Below are 19,424 nucleotides of genomic sequence, written 5' to 3' on the forward strand. Positions count from 1 at the left end.
TATTATTATTATTTCTTTGTTTATCTAATATTTATTTTCTGTAATTTATTGTCTAGGGTTATATTTAATAAGGGTTAAAATCAATTAAAATACGAAACTAATTCTTTACATTTCTTTCCCATACTGCTAAATTGTTTGATAATTTACTAATATTAATAAGATGCATATATATTTATATATATATATGTAAAAACATAATTGTATATAAAAAATCAATATACTTTATTTACGTGTACAGATACTCAGGTAGAAATTATTTCATATTTAAGGGGGCAGGTCTCTACATATCAAATTACTCGGCCCAGTCAAAGGGAGGTAATTAAATTGGAAATTTTAATAGTTAGTTCTCTTGTATTTTAGATATATTTGTATTTTTTACCTCAAATATATTCGTACATATACACCCGACTATACCAACATGCATATATACTCAGATACGTATCTATATACACACATACGCATACACACATGTTTATATATATATATATATATATATATATATATATATATATATATACTAGCATTTTAGACAGATACGTATCTATATACACACATACGCATACATACATGTTTATATATATATATATATATATATATATATATATATATATATATATATATATATATATATATATATATATACTAGCATTTTAGACTGGCGTTACCCGGGTGTTTAGAGGTGTATGTTGAGCAAAAAAAAAGTGGTTGTAGGAAGGCAGGCCCGAACCCGTACCGCAAAGGAGGAAAAGAACGGGAAAAAATTAATGCTAGACAATCGAAAAAAGGGGATGACTTTCGAAATTTCGGCGAAAAAAGCGACCCCTCCCTGTAGAAAAGTGCCTAGTTGAGGGTGAAGAAATTAATGATTTTAGCCAATTGTTCGGTATTTGTCGCCTGAAGGGCCAAGCTTAAAAATGATACTGATCTTGTGAACATCCGGCGCCTCTGTCGAAAGTTTTAGGCAGACATGCAAACATGCATACCTACATTTATATATTGGTAGATCAAATTTTCAACCCCACCCTATTAAAAGCTTGCCCTATATCTGAATACCCTTTATGTAAAATTTCAAATGTTTAGACCAGAAATTGCCTGAGTAATTTGTAGAGACCGCAGAGGTCATTTTTTTTACAACTTTGACCCCTATTATGACCCCTTAACATTTATTGTTTTGGACTTAAATACAGTTATTAAGTTAGATTTATGTCCAAGGAACCTACATCTAAAATTTCAAGTGTTTAGACCCAAAATTGTCGAGGGAATTTGGTAGAGTTCTCAAAGGTCAAATGGTTGAACTTTGACTCCTTAACAGCAAAATTTCTGGCTGAAAACGGATTACAAAGATTTTCCAAAATCTCAGTACCCTGTATATGAAATTTCGAGTCTGTAGACTAAATATTGACAGAGTTATAGCGTAGGGAATTGTACACATACACACAGACATACACACTTTCACACACACACACACACAGACACACACACACACACATATATATATCTATTTAAACGCTTTCTAAATTTATGTAACCTTACTGTAAATTATTAGCTCATGATTCCAATTTATACTATTTGCGATTTTATTTGAATTGTGATATAAATTATATTTTATAATTGTTTAATATGGGCAAAGCAAAAACAATTATTTATAAGATTTTTGTTTAATAATATCTCATGTATTTCTACTAGGTGCTTTAAGATTGTAAGCCCTTATCTGTTCAATTAAATTTGCATGGTCCTATTTATTCTCACTTATCCTCTTGATGCTTTTCAAATTAATTTTATTTATTTAGTAATTTATTTTATTTATTAATTTTATTTATTTATTCATCTTACGTTTGCATACGCCAAAAACGTAAGTACACATCTAAAAATGTCGCCTCTTAAAAAGAGAAATACGAATATGTCTGGCCACATGCATCAAATAATTACGTCACTACAAAGAAAAAGTAAATGTCTACCCAAAACGAGCGGACTACACAGAAACAACAATAATTATTCCCAAAACCATGTTATTGATGCGGAGAAGTACACTTACAATTATTTCGGAATGAAACTTGTCAAGATTATGGCAGGCTTGTCCACAAAATGTTACAGTGTAGAATCAGATGAAAACCAAAAATAGTATCAGACGACACAATCCAATGAAAAGTCAGATGATAATTTATGCAAATACGTAGTCAGGATAAAACCGTGAAATTACAGTTGGATACTTGGTTAGATATGTCAATAATAAATTTGCGTACGTCTAACAAACTTATCAAATATATTTTGTAGAAAACATTAAAATAAGCTCACTCGGTAACTGGCATAAATTAATTTTATGGGAGCTTATATTTACCAGTGAATTTATATACTTTAGTTATGGAAACTACACACAGAACGGTCTTGATTGAATAATAAGTAAAGATAAGGGATATGAGTTAAAAAAATATACAGAATACTGTTAGAAATCCACCCAATATATGCCAGACTATGATACTGTAACATATATTAAGCGAGTTTCTGGCAGTATTTTGTATAGTTTTTCATTTTTAACTCATTTTCCCATACTTACCGTGTCCAACAGAGAATCGGCATCATTTTTAATTTTCCAATACATCGGTAAACACTGTATGTTTTTCGAGCTGAATAAACATGTTACATTAAATAAAAACACTAAAAATGAACTAAGTTTGGTAGAAAAGTAACTTATCTTGCCTTTCATAATATTTATTTGTTATATATATACTTTGACAACTTTTTCGAATCTATGTGCATAATAATACAAACCCGAAGATAATTGTATCCTTCTGCTTATTCACAGTATATCAAAAATATATATCAGTGAACAAATGTCATCATTGAAAAAAAAAACAATCTATAGATATCTCTAAGATAAAATGTTAAAATATAGTTAATTATCAGCCTGGTCTTAAAAAAGAAACCATGATTGTGAATTGGTCAAGCCTTATATTTTAGACATTTTCTTGAATTAATATCCTAAAGTAAAGTTTAATAAAAATTGTAATGCTAAATATATACTGAAGGATTACTATCATTATATCTTGATTTTCATTTTTTATAAAAGTTTTGAAAAACTATTTCATCAAGCGGTTTCATTTCTCCTACCTTATGATGAGTTTTCGTCTCTCTCTCTCTCTCTCTCTCTCTCTCTCTCTCTCTATGTATATATATGTGTATATATATACACAAATATATGTATATATATACATATATATATATATATAATTCAAGTCATAGTATCTATACTGTGATCTGCTTACTGGGTCCAATAGTGGGCCCTTAATTTGCGAGCATTTGAGAGCATAGAGTGATTGTTTCGTTACATTGCCCAGGTCCATATGAACTAGTATTGATAGTAGCTATATCTACGAATACAAATAATTTTTAAATTATTTATATAAACTAAATTTATCGCATAAATTAATAATTTAAGATATCGGGAAGAATCTGTTGTATAACATATTTATCAAATTGACTGGATTCAACATTAACTAGTCCCCAAAAGGATCGATATTTCGTAAAACAAAGCGACTAAGCAAAACAAGAATCTACAATAACAAATATATAATTACAAATTGTTCGAAAATGCAAAGGGTATTAAGTAATAAGAAGTTTATTAATATTTAGTATATGCGATTCTATTTTATGGAACAAGAAAAATCTTCAACAGAATAACATTCGACGATAATCGGTTACACAATGACGAAAAAACCCCCCAGACCTTTGACAATAGGGACAGTTCCAATAATCCAAATACGCTATAATAAATTGCGCAAACATCCCCATCTTGGAATAAATAATCAATAACAAAATGTATCAAATTTACCTTTTAAGTTATGTCAGTATAACCCGAAAACATCTCATTGTACATGTCCTTGCCAATAGTGCGTGTTCAGAATCAGTTTTGTCGTTAAAATACCAAAGATTTGAAAAGTAAGAATTTACAAAACTCGAAAATTTTATTTTTAGAGCCTTCATTTAATGAACGTTTTAATTATCATACACAATACAATACACATTATAAAAAATGTAATCTCTTTATGTTATCTATCTATATATCTATAAAAGTGAACGTGTCTGTATGTGCGTGTGTGTGTGCGTGAGTGTATGAGTGTGTGTAGGTCTGTGTACATTTTCCTTCGCAATAACTCTGTTAATTTTCAGTCTACAGACTCGAAATTTGATATGGGAAAATCTATGTGATCGGTTTTCGGCCAGAAATTTCGCTGTTAATGGGTCAAAGTTCAACGATTTAGCCTTTGATAACTCTACCAAACTCTCTGATAATTTTGGGTCTACACACTTGAAATTTTAGATATAGGTTCCTTTTTTTTTGCTTAGCATACACCTCCAATAACCGGGCAACGCCGGGCTAAAATGCTAGTATATCTATAAAGTGTCTGTTTGTGTGTGTGTGTGTGTGTCTGCGTGTGTGTGTGTCTGTGTACATTTCCATAAGCAATAACTGCCAATTTTAAGTCTACAGACTCAAAATTTGATATACAGGGTACTGAGATTTGGGAAAATCGATGTGACCGGATTTCGGCCAGAAATTTGGCGATTAAAGGGTCAAAGTTCAACGATTCGACATTTGAGAACTCTACTAAACTCCTCCGACAATTTTGGGCCTACACACTTGAAATTTTAGATATAGGTTTCTTGGACACGTATCTGACTTAATAACGATTTGAGCTCCAAACAATAAATGTTAAGGGGTCATAATAGGGGTCAAAGTTAAGAAAATTCTTTTTGCTCAACATACACCTCCAAATACCCGGGCAACGCCGGGCTGAAATGCTAGTATATATATATATATATATATATATATATATATATAAGTGAAAATATCTGTGTGCGTGTGTCTGTCTTTGTACATTTCCCTACCAAATAACCCGGTCAATTTTCCGTCTTCAGACTCGAAATTTCATATAAGTAATATTGAGATAACGGAAAATCTGTTTAATACATTTTCGACCAAAGATTTGGCTGTTAAGGGGTCAATGTTCGAACGATTTTATCCTTTAAAACTCTACTAAACTCCTCCGCCAATTTTATGTCTAAACACTTGAAATTTTAGATATAGGTTACTTGGTCATGGATCTAACTTTATAATTTGATTTGAGTCCAAAATAATAAATGTTAAGGGGTAATAATTGGGGTGAAATTTTAAAAAAAATTGACCTATATGGTCTCTACCAAATTACTCAGCCAATTTTTGGTCTAAACATTTGAAATTTTACATAAAATGTATTCAGTCATAGGGCAAGCGTTTTAATCGTTTTTTTCCCCAAAATTCGGCTTTCAAGGGACCAAAGTTGAAAACATTTCATCTCTGCGGTCTCCAGCAAACTATTAAGCCAATTTTGGTCTAAACGTTTAAAATTTTATATAAAGGGTATTCAGACATGCAGCAAGCTTTTTCATCAGTTTTGGGGCGAAGATTTGGCTGCCAAGAGGTCAAAGTTTACAGAGTTTACCTTTAAAAACTCTACCGAACCTCTCCGCTAATTTTGGATCTAAACCCTTGAAATTTTTCGATGTAGGTTACATGGACATGGGTCAAACATTTTAACTTTATTTGAGCCCAAAACAATAAATTTTAAGGAGTCAAAATTGGTGTCAGATTAAAAAAGAATTTGACGTCTTCTGTCTCTATCAACTTTTCTTTACTGTAGTAAAGGAAGTCTATGGTATAGAAAGGCATTATCGTACATATTCACACTTTTTAATATAAACATAGTCACATAAAGTTATGAACAGTAAATAGGGCCCGAGCAAAGCCGGGTGGAACTGCTATTTATATTATATTAAGAATTTTCTGAAATGTAAAAGATACTGTTATAGTAGTTATTAGCTGATTATTGCCACCTTTGTACAAAAATGTATTTGAATATATACAACGAAAATACGGAAGTCGTTCCAGAGATAAAGATTCCTGCTTTTTTTTTTTTTTTAACTCAAAGAGGTTGAAGAGCAAAGAATACGTGAGGAGTACCATTAAAACGAGCAACATTTTCTGTGTTCAGTAATTCATTTTTTCTATATAGTTACTACTATTCGCAATGAACTTTTACAGTAATTCAATGGCACGGTTCAGCTTCTGACGCACATCTATAACAGCCTTTCACACGGTTAATATCTGAAACTGAACATTTCAGGCCATGACTGCATAAGTTCAGTCATCATAACAAAGCTAACTGCCTCTGATCTATTCGCATTAGTTGTACAGAAGCGCACCCCCGATTTCGCTCGTTGAACTATGTGCCACTGTCAGACATGATAGAAGGCGATTATTGCTCTTGGGATTTGTACACAACTGGCCAACTAGTAGATGGCCTGCAAGAAAAAAAAAAGGAAAAGAAAAAAAAGAAAACCGATTTTCATCAAACGGAAATAGTGTTACATGATAAGGGCTGTCCCCTTTTCATGTAAGTATAAAAATAGAGAGATTACTTAAAATGAAAATAAAATGAGAGAAAGCAGAAATCGAACCTTGGATATAAGTTTTAAAGAACAATAGGTTTAAATGGAATGTCCAGTAAATTGTTAATTCTGATGAAATAAATAATAAATAAACTATTCAATTGTTAGAAAGAATGTGGATAATAAAATATGGGTTAAATAAAGTAGATATGCAGGTTGAATTCCTTTGTGAAAACAACAAAGAAAAAAATAGGTTATTGAGAAATCAGAATGTTCGGAAATGTGCGACTCGCGCATGTTGATTGCACGTGAATTGTGATCACGTGGCCAGACATGCATGGATTTCTCAATATAGGAAGTGAGAGTTAGTTAGTTAGTAAGTGAGTAAGAAACTCAGAGGGAGTTGGAGAACGACAGACAATAGTCTGGGTCCAGACATGGGCTTCAATCGTCTAGAAGCGAGACGGTCACTTTTGAAACAATAGAATGTGAACCTTTGAATTCCTGAACGCAAAGTCACCAACCGGTTCAAGTGGAAGAATAAATGTTCAACATGTTTTTATAACTGCGGTCTCCTGTGTCCATCATTACATGAAAAAGGTATTGTCTATTTATGTGTACAAACTATTTGAAATTCATCATCTAAAAATATATGTGTTAGAAAGTAAATGCGTCTATTTATGTTATACAAACACTCCCGTTCATATGAACTGTCAAAGCATAAATGCCAACCTGTCAATCCATCGGCATAAATGCAAACCTCTCAATTATCGGTCTGTCTATCTAGATATGAAAACACTTTCTCAAAATGTATTTATATGCAATCTCTCTCAGTTATAAACTCTCTCTCTATTTATATATATTTCACTAATGTGTTAATGTCTCCATATCTCACAACATGATCACATACATGAACCTCAAAGATCTCTTACTTCCAGGAACAGTTTTAAGACGCTTATCTTTACAAACAAGAACACTAAATAAGAACTCACGTAACATACCCGCACAAGTAGTACTTTCGTCTAATAATAATAATAATAATAATAATAATAATAATAATAATAATAATAATAATAATAATAATAATAATAACACCCTTAAAATATAACATCAAACGGAAATAGAATCACGTCGTCTTTTCTAAGGGAACAGTTTTATCGTTCCACCCTGTATTTTATAATTATTGTTTATGTGATCAATATAACAATTGTTTATTTCTCCCGCAAATAACATTTAAGTTTATGTCAGACTTTAAAATCGTGAACATTTCCAGGCTGCGATAAAACAATATTACTATAATATCAAATTTGACCATGTGTAATGCAGTCACCATTTAAAAATATTTGATCAAGTTTCATTTGCAATTAAATTTTTTAATTATATATTCATAATGACCGTTAGTTTTTGAACTAAAAAAAAATTGAAATTTACTGGTTTGCGATTTCTTTGGCAAAAAATGTTCACTTCTTTAAATGATTAAATGATTTATATTATTAAATGATTTTGCAAACTTCTAAAGTGATTTTAATCTTGTGGCGTGATCTTCAAGGAATATGGAATGATAATTAATTATGCTTACGGCATAATTTAAAGTGTGATATCCAGCGTCATTATTCGTTATGAAGACACTAGCCTATACACTTCGCATATGTAATCTTAAGAAGTAATTGTAATTCAAGGGATCTTGCTCCATCTTTGCCATATAACAAGGGATCAAATCTCACACACATATATATTTGTATTTTCAAATAAGGTGTTTTGATCATATTAAACACCTTAACAAACCCGTTGAATACTCTAGAAATGAAAATTTGAGAAATATTTATTAACTGATGATTACTGCAGAACGACCAAAATTAATTAGAAGTAACAATCGACAGAGATATGATCGCAACGGGTGTAACAGAGCTGCATAGGTGTGTTAACAGCATCAGCATCAGCATCAGCTGCATGACACATATGCAAATGATCAACCGTTGCGAGATGTTACGTCGTAGCGGAGGAAGAGAAGGGAAAAAGAAGCAGACAGAAACGGGCACACGTGGACGACAGGTGACTTGAAAGCACGTGTGCGACAGCAGCGAAGAAACACGTGGTGAGAGTAGCAGGAAAGCGTTTCGGGATGAGATGGACGTGTCGCCAGCTGGTTAGGAAGAGAGTTTTACGCACGTTTTGACACTGCAGTGTTTCGTCAACTACATTATGAACAAAGAGACCTTTAAAACATGGCGCATTACGTTGTTTAGGAAGTGCCGTTATTTTCATGACAAGTGTTCGGCTGAGCTCAAATCTATGGTCTCCCCTGGCCAAACTTTCACAAGAAACACCTGTCTAGCAGAAAACACTATCAATGATTTTCCCCACTCTTTATGTGTCCCTAAACCTAAACGTAGATTCAATGAGCAAAGTTTCTTTCTAAGAACTGAACACCCATGGAATTGTCTTCCGTTTTCCTCCTTTCCAGCTGGCTAGAATATGGTTGTCTTCAAGTCTAACGTAAACAAGTTTTTTTTATGAGCCGTTCCATATAAGTTAACAAATTTACCGAATTTCCATTACTAACGATTACTATATTGTCCAATTTCTACTGTAAACTCTTTAACCCTCTTGGCCTTTATAAGTGGTGATGCCTATGTAAAAAAAAAATGCGTTTTATTTAAACTATAAAAATGTGAGTTGAATTTCTTTCATGTTTTGTTTCCTGGTGATTATCTCTCTGCATGCAATATTTCGGTTCGTGTTAACATGTAATAACAACGTTACACGAACAGAAGCTTCAGAGGCTTGTGGGTGTGTCTTAAGACCGAAAGCAATGTCTTGATTTAACCTTCTCATGCGTACAAGAACGCGTACATTTCTAAATTAATGTAAGTAATAGATATGGTGTAAATTTTATTAAGATCAACATTATTTGGATTTTCACGAAGAATACCAGAACCACCATTTATATTAAACTAAATTATAATAATTGTAACCCACATGAACCATTTTTACGCTTTTTTGACCTCTAATAAAATACATGATCATCGATTTATTAGTTTTAAGATCTACAACATGCACACACACACACACACATATATATATATAAATATGTACATACTAAATTTTATGCATGTATAGGTTTTATGTACATGAAATCAAACTGTTTATTGACATTTTCATGTAGACATAAAAAACTTTTATTGTCGAAAATGATGTCAGTTATCTTGCCTTGAAGCTATTCTCGCATACATATATTGTTCTTATAATTTCAATTCTGCAGTGCTTTTCAATGTGGAAATATTAGATTTGTTATCCATACACACGTCACCAGCATGGACTCTGCACACAATTTAGACATTATCACCGGTCTATATTTGACACCGAGAGAGACTCGTCGTTACAAATCGGCAATAAGGAAAATAGCAATGTTGATAACTTACTGAAGAAGGCAAATGTTGGCCGAAATAACAATTTATATTGTTTTTATTTATAGAAAAAAACTTTTAAAATCAAATTTAATTTTAAAATTATTATATTCTCGATTTACAGTTCTTTTAAATGCACAAATCTCGAATCTGTTAGCATTACACAGCTCACTATCTCTCTAAACAAAATCCAGACATTAGTACTGCTTACATTTTACACAGAAAGAGATCGACTATCATCTCCATTTGTCGTTATAGTTCGAAAATAAAGAGGAATCTCACTGAAGAAGGCTGGAGTTAGTCGAAATATTTTATTTATATTGTTTCCTTTAGTAAAAAAAATATATTTTAATATCGAATGTTGTTTTAAAAATGATCTCTTATATTTTTGATTCTACGGTGCTTTTCCATGTAGCAATATTGTATATAATAACCTTACATATGTACCAACGTGCCACATTCAATAAAATCTGGACATTATTTGGTTGGCGTCGGACGAAAATTTTGACTGACATTGTTTTTATTTTTCGAAAAAATTTTTTTCGCAGCAAGTGTGGTGTAAAAACAATATCTTATATATACTGTGTCAATCGCTTTATTGCAGATTAGTAATGCCATTATTTCACTAAATATACGTCACAACAAAATGAAAATTATATCATCAAACGACTGCTTTAAGGTTAGTTCTTTCCTAAATTTTTATTAAAATTCATGCGATATTTACGAAGTTATAACATTTTATTCTTTATCGCGTAATTTTCACTGTCAGTAGTTTTATTGCAGGTCTTTTTAAATGTTGTTTAAGGCAAAATACAATGTCTTATCATGCGAACTTTTTTTAATTATATTTTTCTATCAAAGAATAATAGGAAAAAGCACATCTTAGGTGCTAAGCCTGAAATAAATGAATTATTTATCGACATATCCACCATTTTTGTAATAATTTAAAACAACCTTTTGTCCTTCGGGAAGTCAATTGTTTGATCGCAATGGCTCAAGCAATATCAACTATGTTCTCCACAAGGCATCCCTTGAAGTAAATTGCTCGCCTTCCTTATGAACTCCCCTTTTTAATATTTACCAGAGATATTCAATGGGGCTAAAGTCTAGAGAACACGATGTTCAGGTCATAAGAGTTTCAAAAAAATTGAAAGAAGGCTGCAGTCGCTCTAACAGAATGTCATGCATAAAAATCATCTGAAAGCGACGTGACAATGGTAGGTCATATAGCTATGAGGACAAATGTTTATTAAAAAAGGCCGTGTACGTATTCCTGGTAAATACACGGAACTCGGAACTAACTTATCCCTAATGATTCCCGCCCAAAACATGATGACACCACCTTCTCGTTGCCGATGAACTTTATAAGGGGTTGGAGCTCCGTTCGATTTCCAAACTTTGGCCCATTCATCCTGACTGTCAAGAGTAGCACGACTCTCATCTGTAAATAGGACACGTTGGAAATCAATTTTCATGTAATTCTGTGCCGAAGCCTTTCGTTTCTCCCTATGTTGTGTGCTCAATGGAGGCCTTGAAATAGTTTTGATGTTCCTTGCAGATCTGTCTGGATCTTGGAGCGATTCCAGCTCGTGCAAAAATGGAAGCACTGGTGCTGTTTGGGTTTCAGTTGACTTCCCTACTAATATTCCGAATATCACGATGTGAAAGGTTTTTCTTGTTGCACTTATCCTTTCTGGATTTGATGTTGGGTTGTTCACAAATGAAGCCAAAGTTCTTGGGTCCCTTTCCAGCTCCATAGCTAAATATTTGATGAACAATCCTTCTGCGAGTCCAGCAACAATCCTTTCCTTTTCGATAACAGTTAATCGCCCCTTTTTTTGGCATTTTAAAAGACCAGCAGCAAAGCGATGGACAGCATAAATTACTTGATAAAATGTCATAACTCCGTGAATATCGCATGGATTTGAATAAAACTTTGGGGGAATAACTAACCCTGAAACAGACATTTGATGATACAGTTTCGATTTTTGTATAACGTATAGATAGTGAAATATTGATATTTTACTAATCTGGAATAAAGCGATTGACACAGTTTGTATATATATATATATATATATATATATATATATATATATATATATATATATACAGTGATGATCATATTTATTAGCACGGAAAAATAAAAGTTCAATTTTGTCTAATAAATTCTAAAAAAGGGATTAAATTAAAGAAAATAACAAAGTATATTATGTATTTTTAACTGGCCTTTCCGATGCAGCAATCGAATTTTAGAAAAAATAAATAACAGAGGAACAACAAACATAATTGCAAAAAACCCTTGTTCAAAATTATTGGCACGGCTTTGTTTTTCTTTTAGTATCAGTATAATATCAATCAATTTCCGGTTTACGTGCTTTCTGAACTTTTTTATAGCCATATTATGCTTGTTTACGCTAATTCAGTGAATAATTTTTTTTAGATAATTTTTAGATAGCGATTTATTTAAACTATTATAAGTGACTAAATTATAATTTTCAATCGCCATGGTTAAAACTAAGGAACACAGCGAAGACGTCAGGAAGCTTGTTGTAGCATGCCATACCAATAGGGAGGGCTATGATAAGATTTCAAAGAATCTAAACCTTCCCAAATCCACTGTTAGAGCCATAATAAACAAGTTCAAATCGCAAGGCCACGTTATGAGTTTAGAGGGTAGAGGGAGAAAAAGGATTCTTTCCCCAAGAGATGAACGGAAAATTGTTCGACAAGTAAAACAAAACCCAAGGATCTCTGTTGGGGAGATTGTTGATGAACAGAGCACCTCTGGAGTGAATGTATCTCGACATACAGTTGGTAGAGTTTTGAAGAGAGCTGGTTTAAAAGCATGTCGTCCGAGAAAGACTCCCTTATTGAAGCCTATGCACCTGAAAGCAAGGCTAGCCTTTGCAAAACGTCATATTGATAAAGATGTTGCATTCTGGAAACGTGTTCTATGGACTGACGAAACGAAAATAGAGTTATTTGGCCATAATAAAGTGTCTTATATTTACAGAAAATCTGGCGAAGCTTTCCTGCCTAAGAACACCATACCCACAGTGAAGCACGGTGGAGGCAGTTTGATGTTTTGGGGATCCTTTGCTGCCTCTGGACCAGGGCGACTTGTTAAGGTCACAGGTAGCATAAAAAAGGAAGATTATGTTAAAATATTGGATGAAAACCTGAAAGACTCTGCTAAAGAGCTCTCACTTGGTCGTCGTTGGTGGTTCATGCAAGATAATGACCCAAAGCATTCGACTAAACTGACTAAGAAATGGCTTGAGGACAATTATATTAATGTTTTGGAGTGGCCATCACAAAGCCCAGACCTTAATCCAATTGAAAATTTATGGAGAACATTAAAATTGAGGGTAATGCAAAGGAAGCCTAAGAATCTTATTCAATTGGAGGATTATTGTCAGGAAGAGTGGGCTAAAATTACTACTGAAGAGTGCAACAACTTGGTTGTAAACTATGAAAAGCGACTGAGGAAGGTAATCAAGGCCAAAGGCTATACAATTGATTATTAAATAAATCGTGCCAATAATTTTGAACAAGGGTTTTTTGCAATTATGTTTGTTGTTCCTTTGTTATTTATTTTTTCTAAAATCCGATTGCTGCATCGGAAAGGCCAGTTAAAAATACATAATATACTTTGTTATTTTCTTTAATTTAATCCCTTTTTTAGAATTTATTAGACAAAATTTAACTTTTATTTTACCGTGCCAATAAATATGATCATCACTGTATATATATATACGAGTGTTGGGACGATTACTCGGTATCAAAATCGGGAATTGGAAACATCAGAACTTTTTGGGGTATCGGAATCGGAAAAATTATAGTCTAATTTCCGATTCCAAACCGGTTCTTAAAATTCTTTAAATAAGATATGAAACAAGCACAAATTGTTTTTTTTTTTAATTAGATGTTGTTCCTTTACAACATAGGACTGAGAAGGGCCACAGAATGAGTTATAAATCTCATCTACAGAGTTTACTTTATTTATTTATTGGTCATTTATATCTTGCTTATTGCCTTAGTAATCGTTTTGCATCTATTCGCTAAAATGTCTAGGGAGTTCATATGATTATTGACAAGTTTTAAATGCTCGGGGGGCACAATTTCGTTGGCGCCAGTTGTACATTGGGATATTTATCATCGGCTTCTTTTGAAATAATTAATGTTTTATGGCACCTTTTTGGATACAAGGGAATCCTCGGACTCTCCAAACCTAATTTAATTTGTTTGTATTAGTAAAGTAAATATTCTACAGTTCACTAGCCTATTCAATATCACAGATTTTAAAAAGCTTTTCGCACCTATTTGATAAATCGGCATATGACGTCTATTAGAGACTTGAACTTTTAATATCCAAGATTTAACATGCTTTGAATTTTTTTCTGGTGCTGGTTTTAAATGATCACCACATCCTTTGAAATATTTCATGTTTCCTTATACTTTGTTTGGTTTTGGCACAAGTGCAAATATAGAGGGAAATCTCACAAGTTTATCAAAACTTTGGAAGAGCAACCATTGAGAAGTTTGTTAACTTAAAAAAATAACTTACATTTAAAATACCCAAAACATATGAGATTCTACTTTTTTATGCGATTATGTGTTAGCACACTGAAAAGTTAATTTGGAATTTTTTTTATTTTTTTATTATTTTTTTTATTTTTCTTCCTTTGAAGATTGTAATGCCGGGTATGGGGCAGCCAAACCAGCTGCCAACATTGCCCCGCTTTTTAATTGAAACCAACCGAGAGCTCTTTTTAGTATCCTCGCTGTTCCCTTAAGTGCAATTGTCTGAATCTCTTTTGCACTTGGTTCACCAGGAATATTAGTTAGGTAGGACTTCAGGTTCTTCTTCATAAGTCCGAATGGAGGTTCACGTGTGCACATAAATATAATCTAAACTGATCCTATTTCGGTACATTATAACTTTTTAAGCAGTTAAGTCATTTTTATCACTAATTCTAACGCCGATCAGCAAAATCAAAAAAGCACATGTAATTGCTATACTTTTCGTATTGCCACCAGTACTTAAGATTAGTAGTAGAAAAGGACCGCGGTTTTTATGATTTTACCAATACCATATATTATAAAATATGTTATGTTGTGTGTCACGATTACATCCGAGTGACTTTTGTTTATTTATGCATTCCCATTTCTTATAATAATAATTTTACCAAGAGCTTTTCATAAGTGTTAGTTTTGATCTCGATTACAGCTGATGGAACTCCGGTGATCCATTTTTTTAATAAATAATTTTATCCAGAATTCTTTCATAAATTTTGGTTTCGGTTTCGATTTTTGCTATGGAACTCAAGCTGATGTGCCAACGTCATGTTGATATATTTTTTTATTTTTGAAATCGCAACGTTATAATATATAAAAATCGATAGAAGATTAACTCTATAATAATATATAGGAAATCTTCAAGTATTAATATATTTAAGTGTACTTAACGACATAGCGACGCCGGTCGTCCTTGCTAGTTTAGATAAATACTTTTGCAGTTTTAACAAGAGTTAAAATAATATCATAGTATCTCTATTTATGCCATGGATACCAACATCAATATATTACATATGAATGAGTCCCCTGTGGAATTTCCACAGGTCCCACTAGTTGTTATTATTTGCATCTAGAATTTGATTTGTTTTTTTGTTTTTTTTACAGCAAAGCAAATCAAATTTATATAATTAAAAAAGTTAAACATTCATAGAAAGAAGGCACATAATCGTTAACGAATCCAAACGCCCTCTCCATGGTAAAAATGGTTTTCTAAATAGTAACATTATTTTTTAGAAATTCGTTCGTAACAATGGGGGTGGGAGGCGTTGTTAATATTTTGTTCTTGCATCGTTTTCTCATTTTACCTACCAATCGTCGACTATTTTCAACTGTTTATGAAAACTTTCAAGTAGCATGTCGTATACTAACGACGAACTGATACAATTTAGCTTTGTTTAAAATCAAAATAAACCTTTTCTCGTCTTTCAATTTGAAATACATTACATGGAAAACATTTGAGAAAAATATACCCGGAAATTAACCGGGGATTTATGTAATAATTTGAAAATTTAAGCAAAACATGAATAAAATAAAACCAAATATCTACCTTAATATTTATAAATATAAAAAGAATCGGAATTGTAATCGGGAATCTGAATCGGAAATTGTGAACGGAATCGGTAATTGGATCGGAATCGGGAAAACACACACACACACACACACACACACACACACACCCACCCACACACCCACATATATATGTATGTATGTATGTATGTATGTATGTATGTATTATTTGGATTCTTCTGACTATTTTCCCCATATTTAGTGGCATGTTCACAGCGTTTCGGCCGAGGTAACCACCAACCTTCTTTAAGTATAGCCTGTCGAACTCAGGAATGTTTCTGTCGAACGCAGGAATTTATATATAATTTCGAACAGAACTCTTTATTCATTTCGCGGGGGCAGCTCTTGTTCCAGTTGAGATGGCTGAATAAAAGTTCTAAGCAATTCGCTATTGTATTTTTCATTCGGCCACACTTGGAATTGGAAGGTTCATAAGAATAGTGGTTGATGGGCAGAAATCAGAGGCCCAAAGTATTAATGCTGGAGTTCCTCAGGGGTCCATCCTGGGTCCAACCCTCTTCCTGATCTACATCAATGATCTCCCAAAACACATACTCAAGTCATTCGTTGACATCTATGCTGATGACACGACCATCTATGGCAACACATCAAAGGCCGTAAATGACAAGGTTCTCTCCAAGTCTCTCTCTTCTGATCTTGAGCGCGTGGTACAGTGGGGGAAGAGGTGGCTGGTTACTTTTAATGCATCCAAAACCAAGCTTCTATCTTTACATCATCAGCGCTCTGATCCCCATCTGGCATCAATTGAAATGGATGGCTCTGGTCTTGGGGAAGCCCCATGTTTTGACAAGCTTTTGGGTTTGACCTTTACTACTGATCTGAAATGGAACACGTACATCAGGTCTGTTGTCAAGGACACCGAGAAAATCGTGGGATCCTTCTACCGCTCCAGAAGATATCTTACTACTGATTCTCTATCTGTATAAAAGTCAAGTACGTCCAAGGATGGAGTACTGCTGCCACATCTGGGCAGGAGCTGCTAAAAACAGCCTATCCTGCCTTGACAGAGTACAAAATAGACTTCATAACTTAGTTGGGGATGCCCTATTCTCTTCCCTGCAGCCTCTCTCCCACAGAAGAGACGTTGCGAGCCTGTCTTTGTTTTATCGTTATTTCAATGGCAAGTGCTCGTCTGAGCTCCAATCTCTCGTCCCCCCTTGCCAATCTTTCACGAGAAACACCCGTCTGGGTGAAACTACTGTCAATAATTTTCCCCACTCTTTATCTGTGCCTAAACCCAAACGTAGATTCCATGAGCAGAGATTCTTTCTCAGAAGTGCACGATTGTGGAACTCTCTTCCTTTTGCCTGTTTCCCACCTGACTACAACTTGGATGTCTTCAAATCCAACATAAATAAATTCCTGACAAACCGCACTCTTTAGTAAGACACTCTATCAAATTTCTAATACTAATGATTACTACAATACTATCTCATTGATTACTGTACAGGCAATAACTCTCATCCCTAAGTGGCCTCCGGGCCTTGATAAGTGGTGAGCTCCATATAAAAAAAAAAACAAAAATACTTGCAACCTTCGGGAGAATCTCACTTTTACAACTGATTTTTTCAATTTTTTAAAATTTTTATTGTAGGCGACTGAAAAATAAAATTAGGAATTAACTATCTAGCTAATTAAGAAATGTAATATATATATATATATATATATATATATATATATATATATATATATATATATATATATCGTCATCCACATACAGTACTGTTACGCTGTGATCGAAACCCGACCGCCCAAACGACAGTCAAGGCTTCTTACCATTACGGTATTCGACTGCTGCTGTGCGGGTAGCGAATTAATGACGTTTTGACATCTTCCAAATGCCTAAGCTTGATTCGATTTGTTTACACAAAGAACATTGCTTAATGCGGTAATGGCAGTTTGTATATCACTTCCCAATTTGTTCAACACAAGATAAGGAGCATGACTGTCATCCACATACAATTCTGTTTCACTGTATCACAGTTCATCACTACGTATATATATATATATATATATATATATATATATATATATATACTAGCGGGCCGCTCAGCGTTGCCCGGTCGCACAATACGCTTAAATTTGATATTCTAATATATGCAGATTGCGTATGTATTATTATAAAATCAATCCTCTATTGATTAGCATATATAAGAATAATTTGCAAAAGGAAAAAAGAAAAATAATAATAATGAAAATGCACTGATCAAATTCCGTCTGTGTTATAATGTTGATATTTGTGCTTGATCTAAAATTAGTCTTTCTTCTCTGATAGATAAAAAAAGAATTTTTACAGAGAAATATAATAAGTGATACTCTTTGTGTTACGTAAAATATTTCCCTTTTAAACATTCCCCTTTTTATCTTTAAGAGGAAAAAATACTATTTTGGGGATCAGATTTCTCGATTTTTGATATTTATCGAGTGAATTTCTGTACAGAATATATCTAAGAGCACTGGCAGACATATAAATTACTTTTGTGTGAAATTTGCAAAATATGTGCTCAGCTGTTTGGGACCCTATGAGTAAGTAACTAACACACACAAAGTAACTTATATATATATATATATATATATATATATATATATATATATATATATATATATATATATATATATATATCAGGCTTGGGCTTCAAATCCCGAGTTCGGATGTATCTAACTTGTGAGCTAAAATGAGGGCGAAACTCGAGACTTTGACTTCCGGTTTGTTGACTTTCTTGGCTCTTGTGAGCTGCGTAATTGTCTGGCTGTGAAAATAATAATATATTCTCTCACATTTTGAAGATTCTATTACTGATTTCTCACTAGATTAATTTCTCGCGGTGGCATGTCCTTAGGAGTATAAAATTCCTACTTATTAGACGTCGGCTTGGGTTATAGTTGGTTTGATACCACGTCCCTTTTTCGGTATGAGGTACCTTTATTCCACTGTCGCATCTGTGCCGCGGGTTGCTTGATCTGTGCAAATTAATAGGCATCACTGTGTGTGGCGTGTGTGTTCAGTTGTTAGAGTGCTCGCTCGCAAGCAAGAGGCTCGCGTTTCAAATCCCGAGTATGGATGTGTCTAATTGATAAACCCAAAAATAACGGTGAAACTTGTCTTGGACTTCCGCTTGGTTGGCTTTCGTGGCTCTTGTAAGCTGTAGCATTGTCTGGCTGTAGAAATATTATATATATATATATATATATATATATATATATAATATATGTTATTGAATACACATACTTTTATTCTGTCTTGTGTTCAACTACAGTCATCAACTAGCCCCGCCTTATCGGTTCGGCCATAAAGGTTATATAATGTTCATATAATCGTCTGCTGATGGGCGTTATACTTAGATAACAGTCCATACTTAGAAACGATTATGAGGAAAGTTACTGCAGTGAAAAATATATGCTGTTGGTCGACACAAATATAGACTG

The sequence above is a fragment of the Euprymna scolopes genome, chromosome 13 (genome assembly GCF_053919585.1).
Source record: "Euprymna scolopes isolate OS-2025 chromosome 13, ASM5391958v1, whole genome shotgun sequence".
Classification (NCBI taxonomy): Eukaryota; Metazoa; Mollusca; class Cephalopoda; order Sepiida; family Sepiolidae; genus Euprymna; species Euprymna scolopes.